Consider the following 13,815-nt stretch of genomic DNA (forward strand, 5'->3'; position numbering starts at 1 on the left):
AGAGGTAGTAACCATCACTGGGTTCAGTGATGTGAAGAGAAGGAATGTAGATCTGGACATTGGTGTAGGACTACATATTATATTTACAAATCATGATAGATAGATAGACAGCCCTCTGCGAGCCTGGGAAAAGGAAATGAGGTTGGCAACTTACACTGAGGAAAGCTGACGACAGCGGCCAGTAAGGAGATGATGCAGTTAGCTGTCAGCAGTCCTCTCGTGAACAAAGACCTAGTAACCATACACACACATATACACACATACTCACACACAGGCTTCTTAAACTTTCCATCCACGAGGAACACACGTGATACGTCTCCTGTTTCACCAGAATTTAGGAAAGAGAGCTCAGAAGGGGACAAGCGATACTAGAGGCAGGTCGAAGGGGAGAAGGGCTTAGCAACTCGAGAGACAGAGAGAGAGAGGGAGCGAGACTCTATATTCCGCTCTGTGTGAGAGACTTGTTAATATTTCCAAGACAAATAAAAATAGTCCCATACTATTCTTTACCTCTCCTGTCACTACATGACAAATGGGAAGCTACTTCAAGATATAAAAACCGCTCGACCACAAGTCTAAAATATATATATATAACTCTACCACAAAGGAACCTACACAGTCTTTTATGACACAAAGTCATTTATGACATTTGGTAGCAGCGAACGTATACGAACCTCGTCTACGAATCAACATTAAATTCCTACAAAATATCAAGATTGAAAACAAAAAGAATACCTCTCACAACCAACAACTTACAACCAGCTCCTGACACTTCTCTCCAACCAGCCCCCTCTGTCTCCACGATCATCACGCTGATTTAGAAGTGATCACACGACCATCTACAATCAACTACAAATAACAACTCTACGTCGTCTGTATAATCTTCTACACGCACCTACAAGTAGCGGCAGTCTTCATCCCACAACGAGTAAATCACAAGAGAAAAGGACCGAGAAAACATCGACATAGAAAAACGGAACAAACAAACGAAAAGTGAGACACGACTCATAACTCATCTTACTCACTCATCTTCACTCAAGTTACTCATCGCTACTCATTCACTCACCACAGCTACCAGTGTGGGAAGTCGACGTCATCATGCGTGCTTGCTGAACAGACGCCGCGTCAGTCAACTCACCACCTGCACCATCACTAACACCATTTCCCACCACGGTAAAAAATTAGTGAGTTACATAGTTACTTCATTTATACAATATACAGTGATAGACAATAAGCTTCTGCACAAACATATAAAACGTGCTGTATAGTTACTGCTTAAATACACATACTTCAGTTATCTGCATAACTCAAACACTAAATAATCACCAACAATAAATATTCTACACTGTATATATTCATTCATTTTTTAAAACATTTATTTACTACCAACGAGTGTTACCATTTATATCTACATAAAATACGTGTTTCATACATACAACTATACATTATTACATCTACAAAGTGATAAAGAAAATATACCATCACAGTTACTCAGTGAGCAATTAAAAGAACTGTATTAAACATTTATTAATTAAAACTACCTAGTGGAAACATATAAATTAAGTTACAAGGTAAACTAGAGAGAAAAAAAAATGGCCAACACAAATGACGTTAGCAGGAGTGAACATCTTCAACACAATCGTAAAGACAATGATTTCCACACAGTGCTGACACACATATTACCCACGATAGGTACAAGTGAACAACAAATCAGTGTATATAGTTAATACTGTATATATGTATACATATATTTTTTATATAAAATAACAAAATATGGGACTATATAATATCATTTTCAATAATACCTGTGCAATATAATCTAAACTTTAAAAAAGTACCCCAAGGAAATTAGCCAGTAATTATGCAACCATGAACAACATGGAAAAAGCGTACACAAGCGAAGAAAAACATACTATAGAAAATCAATACATACAAAAATGAAAGAAAAAAAAAGAAAGAAAGAAAAAGTAAGAAAGAAAAAAGAGAAATAGAGTAAGATCACATAACAAACAAATGAAAATAAGTGTAAGTGTTACTACATATGCCAAAATACCACATAAACAACAAACAAAAAAAAGCAAATTGTTGTCTCCACAAACAAGTGGCATGACACATCATCACTATCATCGACCGCAGCATATGTTAGGACTGCAATTATTACAATTATGTAACTCCTTATTATAATTATGTAACGACAAACGATTGCATTATGTTACACTAACTACAATTATGTAACTACAAACGATATGTAACAATTATGTAATGACAAACGATTGCATTATGTTACACTTTGCCAATTAACAGTTGCATTAACAAGATGTAACTTTTATGTAACTTTAACTACAATTATAAGGCCAAGACACTTATGTAAGAGTTGCATTAACAAATGTAACTACAATTATAAGGCCAACACAATTATGCATTAACACAATATTTTGTAACAATTCATAAAATGTTACAATTATGTAGTACCACAATGTTAGTACAATATTATAAGTCATACAATTATAGCACAATTCTGTATTACCAGTATCATCATACAAGTTAGGTGAAATATTAGACATTACTAAAGTGATAACTCTATGTAATGTATAACCTAGCAGTATTACCTTCGCACAATTATATGCGTACGTCTGTTGTACATGCACGTCTTACAAAGTGTTATACAACAACCATTGCATTTATTCAAATATGTATACAACTTGTTTAAAATGTAATATTACTGAATAATCACTATTTACTATGAATAATATATGTATACAATATTCATACAATTATGTTACTTTTACAATATTATGTATTTCACTTAATTAGCTTATAAGTTCATTATAATGTGTATATAGTTTGTATTAATATATTAGGACTATTAACTGTCGATGGTACGCCATTTTCGCGCGGCCGAGCAGATGTAGGACTACATAGTATATTTACAAATCATGATAGATAGATAGATAAATAGTTAGATAGACAGCCCTCTGCGAGCCTGGGAAAAGGAAATGAGGTTGGCAACTTACACTGAGGAAAGCTGACGACAGCGGCCAGTAAGGAGATGATGCAGTTAACTGTCAGCAGTCCTCTCGTGAACAAAGAACTAGTAACCATACACACACATATACACACATACTTACACACAGGCTTCTTAAACTTTCCATCCACGAGGAACACACGTGATACGTCTCCTGTTTCACCAGAATTTAGGAAAGAGAGCTCAGAAGGGGACAAGCGATACTAGAGGCAGGTCGAAGGGGAGAAGGGCTTAGCAACTTGAGAGACAGAGAGAGAGAGGGAGCGAGACTCTATATTCCGCTCTGTGTGAGAGACTTGTTAATATTTCCAAGACAAATAAAAATAGTCCCATACTATTCTTTACCTCTCCTGTCACTACATAACAAATGGGAAGCTACTTCAAGATAAAAAAAACCGCTCGACCACAAGTCTAAAATATATATATATAACTACCACAAAGGAACCTACACAGTCTTTTATGACACAAAGTCATTTATGACATTGGCAGCAATGAGAATTGTTTTGAAATGCTTGAAAAATGGCAAGACGTCAGGTGCTGTGTACAGTAAGATGTAGACCTATAGATACACCATCAGGAATTCGGGTTATTTTTAAAAGACTCCTTACGATGACTGGGTACTTTACTTGTAGAGGGCTGTGCTACACTCCCGGAGTCTGGTTGATCTCAGTCTCCCCTGATTTCATTCGGAGAGGAGTAAATGAGCTTCCGTTTATACTATTGCCATCACGTTACGCTGAGTTAAGGAATTCTCAGATGTGTTCACATAAAACGGTCTTCTCAGCATTCCCTTCCTGAGTGTGCAAATTTAGTGAAAGGAAACAGTCAGCGCCAGTCAGCACATTCAAGTTGTGACTAAATCGTGAAAACTTGGCAATAAACATCCGCCCCCTTAAAGTTGATGAGGTAGATTGGCTTGTTCTATGAAGGGATTGATGTGAAAAAATGTGTGTTGTTGGTGCTATGAAGGCCTTGATAATCAAAAGAGAGTCTTAGTGTGGCATCTGCAAGAGGGATTTCATGAAGGAGTTGTAGCACCCACATTAATATCTGGACTGGTGATTTTGGTGTCTCATGAAAACGAAAAGTCAAAAGTTAGAGTGTTAGAGATGGGTTTCGTAAGAAACGTGTGTGGAGAGCAGAGAGTGGATAGGGTATGAGGTCGTGCTATTTGTCAATTTGGTTATAAAAGGGGTTATAAAATGAGTGATATATAAGTGAAATTGGAAGTGGTAGGAGGTGTGATAGACCAAGGGGAAAGTGGACAGATTGTATCATATCTTTTATACAGGCCCCAACGTGCATGCTTGTGTCGGCTTTAGTCCCCTAGTGGCGGCTTTCTGCCCTGCTCCATCTCTGACAATCTCCCTATCAGTCCCTTATCCTCTTTGACCTCATCCCAGATCTTTTTCTGTCTCACTCTTGTAACCCTACCCCTAGCATTCATACTTCTCACCTTCCGCACCCTGTTGTCATTTTCCATCCTCTCCACATGCCCAAACCATCTTGAGCGTGAGAAGGAGAGGAACTATATGTAGCCTGACGAGGCTACGAAAGTGAAAAGGGGTCGGGCTGGTTGCATGAATATTGCATGAGGGAGTGCATTACAAGGGTGTGTCATCTTTATTTTTTTGACCTTGATACTCGTTGGAAAAATCTTGCCTATACTTCTTTAACTTTAACTTGGCCGTCAATCTATCCTGAATGCAGGGTTGTAACAACAGATTAATACTAAAATATGACGTTAGTCACGGAGAAGTGCCACGGAAAGGACGTAGAGCCGTAACACTGTCTTTTTTTTGCCACTGAGCTACGTGAATTACGCTGTAAAAGGACGGAAATCTGGGCCAAGTTCGAGTAAAAAGAGTATAGTAAGTAATTATAAAGGTACGTGTGGACGGTTTACATTTGAGGTGAGCCCAGGATTCCGTGGGCGTGATTGGTGACTGCATGGGTGAATAGCTCATTTCACTGGACATGCTGGTGATTAAATCACCTACTATAATATTCTTTCCTTTCTCTAACTTTCTGGACCCTGCCTTGCCCAACCTGCAAGAGGAATGATGATGACGATGATGATGGTGCCCCTATTCCTGTGTAGTGGGTGAGTGTACAGTATGCATCGCGACTTGACAACACATACAAGGACACATTTAGTAGAACTGCTCGTCTGTGTGTTGCCACGTAGCCCGAGCAGAGAGCCACCACCTAAAATGGCGTACAGGCTGCATCCACCAACACACAGATACTCGCACGAACTTTTATAAGAAGAATCCAAATCTTCCCAGAGTCTGATAAATGCATAGCAGAATAATCAAACAACCTTCAGCACGCACAATAGTCATTTTTCCCTTACCCCTGTCCCAGATCTGCGTCATCTTAAAGCTTTATTTCACATATCTCAGTGGTGGAGTAAGGCAATGCTACTGTTCTACATCTTTTCCATGGCACTTCTTTGTGACTAGGATCATATTCCAGTGCTGATACAGTGTTACAACTGTGTTCAAGATGGAGAGATGGCAAGTTTAAGTCAAGTTAAAGCAAAAAGGGTGAAGTTAGGATTTTCATTGTATTTTACCAGTTGTAAATTCACTTCAGAGAGAAATGGAAAGATAGCTATTTCTCTGACTGTGCAGTTGGCAACATATGCACCTGGTACAGTATCCATGTGTACAATAGGTGTGCTATTGGGTACACTTGACAACCTTGACATAATGGCATGTTTGTTGGTGGCACTGACATGAATGGACCCAGGTGTTAAATAGTGGTGGAAATGACCAGGTAACCGTGATGCATGAACGTCGGAAATTCTAGCTAGACCCTTCATATGTGCACTGGACCATGTTCATGTATGGTCAACTGTACATCACCTCAATCACATGTTTGTCTGGGGCACTGACAGGAATGAACGCAGTGTTAAATATAAGTGGAAACGACCAGGTAACCACGATGCATGAACATCAGAAATTGTACCTATACCTCCACTTCACACAGACACTGACCCAGGTGCACGTGTGGCCAGTTGTACACCACTTCACTCACCAATCCAGTCAAGCTGAGAGACTGAGATACTGAGTTGGGATCCGAGGAGTGTGGTGTTGTCAGCCATGAGGTGGGAGGCGAAAGTGTTGGGCCAGGTTAGGGCCATGCCAAAGGAAAGGTTGCCAACACTCCCCCAAATAATTATCAGCACCTGTAGACAACAAAGAAGAACATAATAGTAGTAGCGGTAGTAATAGTAGTAGTAGTAGTGGTAAAGAAACACCTGTACACCTTAACACCTGTAAACATAAACACCTGTACACCTTGACACCTGTAAACAAACACTTGTAAAAACCTGTAAACATAAATGCCTGTAAACATTAACACCTGTAGACATTAAAACCTTTAAACATTAAGACCTGTAGATATTAACACCTGTACACATTAACACCTGTTAACATAAACACCTGTTAACATAAACACCTGTAAACATTAACACCTGTAGACATTAAAACCTGTACACATTAACACCTGTTAACATAAACACCTGTAAACATTAACACCTGTAAGCATAAACACCTGTAAACATAAACACCTGTAAACATTAATACCTGTAAACACAAACACCTGCAACCATTAACACCTGTGAACACAAACACCTGTAAAGTAAACACCTGTAAACACAAACATTTGTAAAGTTAACACCTGTAAAGTAAACACCTGTAAACACAAACACCTGTAAAATAAACACCTGTAAACACAAACACCTGCAACTATAAACACCTGTAAACACAAACACCTGCAACCATAAATACCTGTAAATATTAGCATCTGTAAACACAAACAGCACACCAAAGGCAAATGCCAAGGGCCTACATTATCAGTGGTCAAGTAAGCTCTCTAGCACCTCTTCCCTAGCAATTTATGTTTGGATGTGGGTGCTTAATATCCTGTTGTACGTTATTTATGTAGAGTACTGTGATATTGGAAGGATTTGTGTAAGGGGACGGTAAGGCGAAATAAACAAATAATTCAGGAAATGTTGTTAGGGAGCTTACTTAAGTGACGAGAATCCTGGCCCTGGAGTTACAGGCCTGTATCCTAGCTGATTAAGGAAGCTCCTTAGCACCTTTTCCTTAGCCACTTGTTTTGGTTATTACACCCTACTCTCATCTTACATATTACATGAATCCTTCTAATATCGCGATATTCTGCACAAATGATGTGCAACAGGATATTAAACAGCCATATTCGAAAACAAATCGCAAAGGAAGAGGTGTTAGAGAGCTTCCATACCCGACGATAATATGTGCCAAAAAGGTTTGGTCTAGTTTCCTTGTTGGGTAAGGAGCTTCCTTTCCTTAACCCCTTAACCGCGGGACGTCACTTTTGTGACGCTTGGGAGCAAGGGATCATACCACGGGGTGTCGCTTTTGTGATTCTGTGTTATTTTGAATTCACCCGGGCTTCCAAGTGGGGGCTTGTATCATCTGTCAGTACTGCCAATGTCCAACACTAGTCAGCACTCCTAATCTCATCTGTACTCCCATCCATTGTTGACAATTTAGCCATTTCTCCCCGTTCTTGACTCCCCTCCCTACCCCCCCCTCCATTACCCTATCCTCTCACCTGCCCGGCCATGCTACGCAAAGTAAATCTTCCCTGGAATTTTTCACTGATTTCATCCATTGAAATAAGCCCTATGCCCTATTCTTATACCAAATAATATATACAAGAAAGAAATAAGGTAAGTGAGAGTGCCATACACCTGGAATTGGCTAATTTTCACCTGACAACACCTCACGTGCACTCGTTTGCTAATTTTCGCTGTTTATTTCCCCTTGAAATATGCCGTATAATCTATTTTCGTAATAAATATACATATAAGGAGGGAAGGGAGAAGCCTAAGTGATATGTACATTCACCTGGAACTACCTAATTTATAATGTATTGTCTAGATTTCCTGCCAATCATTTCATTTGCTATATATAGCTGTGTCAAGAGGCTAAGTTGGTAGTAATGAATTTCCCTAGGTAGGCCACCACCCCGGCCCACCCTTATCAGTTCACTCTCACCTTCCAACGTGGAGGTACGTCAGTTCTCTCTTGCTAGCTTCAGGGACTTTTCACCCCCATGCAAAGGGCCCTGTGACCTTTACCCCCTACTAAACCTCGTGTGGAAAGAGGTAAAGGGCTGACAATTGATAAAAGAGTGACTACGATCTTTCTATTGAGTAAAACAGTGCAAGTGAAATTGTAAATAATGTGTAAATAATGTGTAAACAGCAAGTGAAAGTAATGAATGTAAATATACGTGAACAGTGGAAAATAGTTTTATAAGTTACTTCAAGTGACAGTGCATAACACAGTGTAAATAAAATGGAAATGTAAATAACGTAAATAAAATAGAGAATGTAAATAGAAATGTAAATGAGTAGTATTATAAGAATACGAGTATATACCCTAGGAGTAATGAAAGTGAAAGTTTCACTCTAGCATGTCTGAATACTATGAGTTATGAGAGTGAAGGTGAAAGTGACATTCACTCTCAGTGCTAGTATACAGGACGAGAAAGTGAATGCCACGTATTTTACTGAAAGAAACTGAATCCCTACAGTGACAATAAACTAATACTACTGAAGGAAACTTATAGATAAAGACTGTAGATATATATAAGTGTTATATAGTAATAGAAATATAAAGTGTGAGGGGTTTTATGAATAATAAATGACAGAGTACCAAGAGCGAACTAGTGCAAGTGCTACGGTCAGACGCACTCGTAATTTTCATTGCTTTCACAGTTTTTTTTTTTTTTTGGAGTATGGATCCCAAACTACTTGAAAATCATAGAGTAGTGTTTATAGTGTTAATATCTGGCTGTGGTAATCATATTACGGGTCAGGAAGTGGAAAGTGGAGACTTCATTACCCAACTTCAGAGGTCTCCACAAGCCCTACGGTAACAGACGAAAGCTCAACAAACATTCCAGGAGAAAGCTGAAGGTATGTGTCATAAGCATATGTAATTTTAATATTCTAGGACTAATAACTGATTATTGGCAAATATTTTTTGAGAGTCTGTCGGAGCCCAAATAACCCCGCAGCACACGCAAAACATTGGTAAACATGCCCACCGTGTAGGGGTTAATGATTTATCTTCCAAACTTCCATCAATATCTTCATTTTCGTTTTTGCTTCTTGTTATCTTTTTAACATTGACATAGACTGTGTGAATAACATATAGTAATGGAGCAGAATCAGACACAAATCGGTATGGATAAGGTGTTAGTGTCGTAACCACATCAAGATACCGCCCTTAGGCTCCCATTCTCTTCGGATAAGGAAGCTCCCCTACACCCCTTCGTTACCTATTTATTTTTGGATATGGCTGGTTAATACTGTTGCGTACTTTATGTATGCAGAGTATGATGATGTTGGAAGGGTTTATGTAATACAGATGAGAATAGCAAGGTGTAATACAAAATAAATCGCTAAGGAATAGATGTTAGTAAGTTTCCTAACGGCAAGGAAATAGAGCCTTTGGTATATTTCTCCACCTATAGTTGATTCTTCTAATGAAGTGAATTAGGAAGGGAAATGGACAGACATGTTCTAAACGTGAAGTAGTCCCAGTGGAAGAGTACCCTAATTTTTGTCTGTGACTGTACACTGTTGTAGAAGCATTAGAACTGGCTGCCAGAGATCAAACAGCATGGATAGCTGCCATTAAGCGACCAAGGCCGACCGTACGACAAAGCCACCCACCTGAAAGGCTGTCGGGCGTGAAGATTCAGGTAGAGGCGTGGCTGGGATGGTTCCTGGGGTGGAGAGGCAAGATTAAGGCCCGTTGTGGTTAATGAAGCTCCCTAACACCTCTTCCTAACCGATTTATATCGCTTACTACGTCTTGTTACCATTCTCCATGTCATATAAACGGTGGTTAAGGAAGCTCACCTCTTCTTTGATAATTTATTTATTTTTTTATATGGCTGGTTAATATCGGTTTGTACACCATTTATGCAGAGTATGGCGACAGTAGAATTATTTAAATGATAGAAGACGGCAAGGTGTAATAAGCAAACTAAATCGCTTAGGAGGACGTGTTAAAGCTTCCTGAACCAAAGAGAATACGGACAGGGGTAATATTTTATGGCCTGGTTTGAGCTCACCTTGTATAATCATTTTACTTTAATTTGGCCTAAAATCACCATCTTTCCATCTTGACTGATAATTTCCAACAGCAGATCATCACTAAAATATGATGCTAGTCACGAAGAAGCGCTATTCAAAGGTAAAGTTTTATTACTGTCCTTTTCGGCCACTGAGTTTCGTGCAATAAGCCTCAGAATGACGAAAATCTGGGCCAAGTTATGGTAAAAGGAGTACACTTGTAAAATCATGCTTGTTAGCTATGGGTTTGTAAGTTATGGTGGTCGTAAGTTATTGTGGTCGTTAGTTAAGTTGGTCGTTAGTTATGGTGGTTATAAGTTATGGTGGCCGCAAGTTATGGTGGTCGTAAGTTATGGTGGTTATAAGTTATGGTGGTAGTAGTAGCAGTAGAAGTTGTTCCCTAGGCAGTCTGGCCGAACAGCCCCGAGTCCCTTAGGAAGGCCGTGGCTGATACCAGGCTTTCCCACAGAGCTCTCAAAGAGTGTATGTTGTGTTGTTGGCTTAGGCGATTTTGTGCAATGCAGTCTTCCATAATGTGCTTCATAGTATCGGGTGCTGTGTTGAATCCTGGACAGGCATCAGCGACGGAGTCATCCAGCCTCTTCTGGTAGCTTAAGAGGGCTGGATGGTGCCCACATCTCAGCCTGGCCAGGTGGACCCTGTCCTCACGAGGAAGATAGGATTCAGAAGGGTTGATGTCAGGAGGCCGTGCATGCAGCTATGTTGTCTTTAAGTGACTGAATGGAGCGGCGAGTGATCTGAGTGTGGATATACTTCTAGAAGCTGGTCTGAGGTGAGTGAGGGGGGAGAGATGAGAGTATTTGTGTATGGTATCGTGTGCTGGGTGTGGTTTTGATGTTCCTTAGTGTGGGTGGATGTGCTACCATGTACTGTAGTGGATGTTGTGGGTTTGTGGAGGCTGCAGCAAGAAACTGGGTGCCTCTCATATCTAGGTGATCCTTGACTTTGAGGACTTTGGTTTCTTGATATAGGTGGTCTGTGGGTGTAGTAGCTGTGCAGCCTGTGATTATTTTTAGGGCCTTGTTCTGTATGGTCTGTAGAGTGTTGTAGTGTGTTTTGGTGAGGTTAGAAGCCCAGGCAGGGCTTGCATAATTCATCACTGAACGTATGTATTGTTTGTATACTGTGGTGGTGGTTTCTTTGTTGTGTCCGAATGTTGTATGGGCAGTGACCTCAAAGCATTGAGTTGGTGTTATTTTATTTTTAATGTTTGTGATGTGATGTTTAAATGACACTGATGTATTGTATGTTACACCAAGGATTTTGGGTGTGTGTGTGTTTGGTAGGGGAGTGTTGTTTATGGTGAGGTGTGGGATGTGACTGTGTTCTGCTGTCCAGTTTGTGAGAAGAGTCACTGTAGATTTGGCTGGGGCTATTTTGAGCCTGTTTGTGGTAAACCATTAGTGTAGTGTGTTGAGCTAAGGTTGAATGATGTGTACAGCTGTGTTTGCGTTTTGGTGTGTACATGTAAGTGTTGTATCATCTGAATAGGAAGCTATGTGTATCTGTGGTGTGTGGGGTGTGGGTATCTCATGCATGTACAGATTAAAAAGTGTAGGGGACAAAACAGAACCTTGGGGGACGTCTGATGTTAGAAGACTGAATGGCAAATGTTATGTGTGCACATCTGCCTGCTAAGTAGTTTGCCAGCCATCTTTTTGTGTTATTGTGCATGTTTGTGTTGAGTATTCTGTTTGTGAGGTTGTGGCGGGGGATGGGATCAAAAGCTTTGCTAATGTCTAGTGTGACTAGGAGTGTTCTGTGTAGTGGCCTAGCTGAATTCATGCCATCGAAAACTCTCTGTGTAAGGTCTGTAAGAAGGGTGTTTGTGGAGTGTAGTGGCCTAAAGCCATGTTGTGACTGGGCTAGGGGAATGTGAGGTGTGACTAATTGTAGTATCAGTCGTTCAGTAACTTTAGAGGGGGTGCAGAGGAGTGTGATGGGGCAATGTGAGGAGGGTAACGTGGGGTCTTTGTTGGGTTTAGGGATAGTGATGATATTGCCTTGCTTCCAGATGTTGGGTATTATGTTGTGTGAGTAGCTGTAGTTTGATACGTTGGTGAGTGCTTGTATGCCTTGTGGTCCTAGGTGTTTAAGGTGAATGTTGCTTATGTTGTCTGGTCCACAGGCAGATGAGTGCTTGAGGTTGTTAATGATGTGCTTCGTTTGGTTGTAAGTGAAAGGTGCGTAGTCTGGGTCTGTGGGGAACTGTCTCTTACGTCTGATGATACGTCGGTCTTCCGGATGGGGGGTTAGATGGCTGACTTGTGAAAAGTGATTGATGAGAGTGTTTGCTTGTTGTTTGTTTGAGGGTATGGTGTCTGTTGTGATGGCAGCGTGTGATTGTGTGGTGTTGCTGTTGGAAAGTATGATGCTGTTTAGTGTTTTGTAGAGTTTGCTGATGTTTGTTTTGTTGTCAAGTGTTTGGAGGTAATTTTTCCAGTTTAGTGTTTGCTGTTCTGATATTTTACTGTTTATCTGAGTGTTGAGTTCTTGTATTTGTTGTATGGTGTCTTGTGTGTTGGGTGTTGGGGAGTGTCGCAGTGTGTCCCTTTGTCTGATGAGGCCTTGAATTTCTGGTGTGAAGTTGGGGTTGTGTCTCTTTCTGTTGCCTCTAGGGATGTGTCTTTTGTCTGCGTTTTGTATGATTGTATTGAAAGTGTGCACAGCGGTGTTGATGTTTGTGATGGGTGTACTGTTTAGTGTTTCGAAATGTTGTTCTGGTTCAGTTACAAAGGCCTCCCAGTTGGCTCTCTTATAATTAGTGTATGTGTGTTTGTGGCCAGCTTGGGTGATTCTGGTTTGATAGTGATGATGATTGGGAGGTGATCAGAACCTAGGGTTTTGACCACTCTCCATGATGTAGTGGGAGCGAGGTTTGGGGAGCAGAAGGTGATGTCTGGAGATGATGGGAGGAAGAGGGCTTGGTGTGGGATATGGGTGGTTATTAGTTATGGTGGTTGTAAGTTATGGTGGTCATAAGTTACAGAGGTTGTGAGTTGTGGTGGCCATATATTATGGTGGTCGTAAGTTATGGTGTTGTAAGTTATGGTGTTTGCAGTGTCTATGGCCATATTCTCATCGGTTAAGGAGGCTTCCTAACACCTCTTCCTTAATGATTTATTTACTGTATATCCTTTCGTACGATTTTTGTGCAAAATATGGCAATATTGGAAGGATTTATGTAATACAGAGAAGGAGAGTAAGGTCTAAGATGCAAAATAAATCGCTTTGGAAAAGATGTTAGGGAGCTTCCTTAACCAGCCCTGTGCCAGTGACACACACGTACGTCACCCCTATATTTGTGGACAGTGTCAGGAACGTACATGTATGTCGGCAATTTGATATATTTGCCAAAATTCGAATATTCAAATTACGTGCCGAAAAATCAGCTGGGATATTCCCACACCTCTCTAGGCCTCACTCACCAGGTATGAGTCATCAACGCACACCTGGGCCCGTGTGGGAGTCCACCAAGTCAGTCTGATTTTGAGAGTGAGTGAGTTAAGATCACGGCGTGTCACGGCCTAGCCCAGCAAGAAATTGACTTTCTCCTTGAGGTGCCCTATGATGGGAAAAGTGATTTCCCATTACATGATGATGGGGCTGACAGGGATTA

The sequence above is a fragment of the Coenobita brevimanus genome, chromosome 73 (genome assembly GCF_032717465.1).
Source record: "Coenobita brevimanus isolate Jiangsu-jjx chromosome 73, ASM3271746v2, whole genome shotgun sequence".
Taxonomy (NCBI): Eukaryota; Metazoa; Arthropoda; class Malacostraca; order Decapoda; family Coenobitidae; genus Coenobita; species Coenobita brevimanus.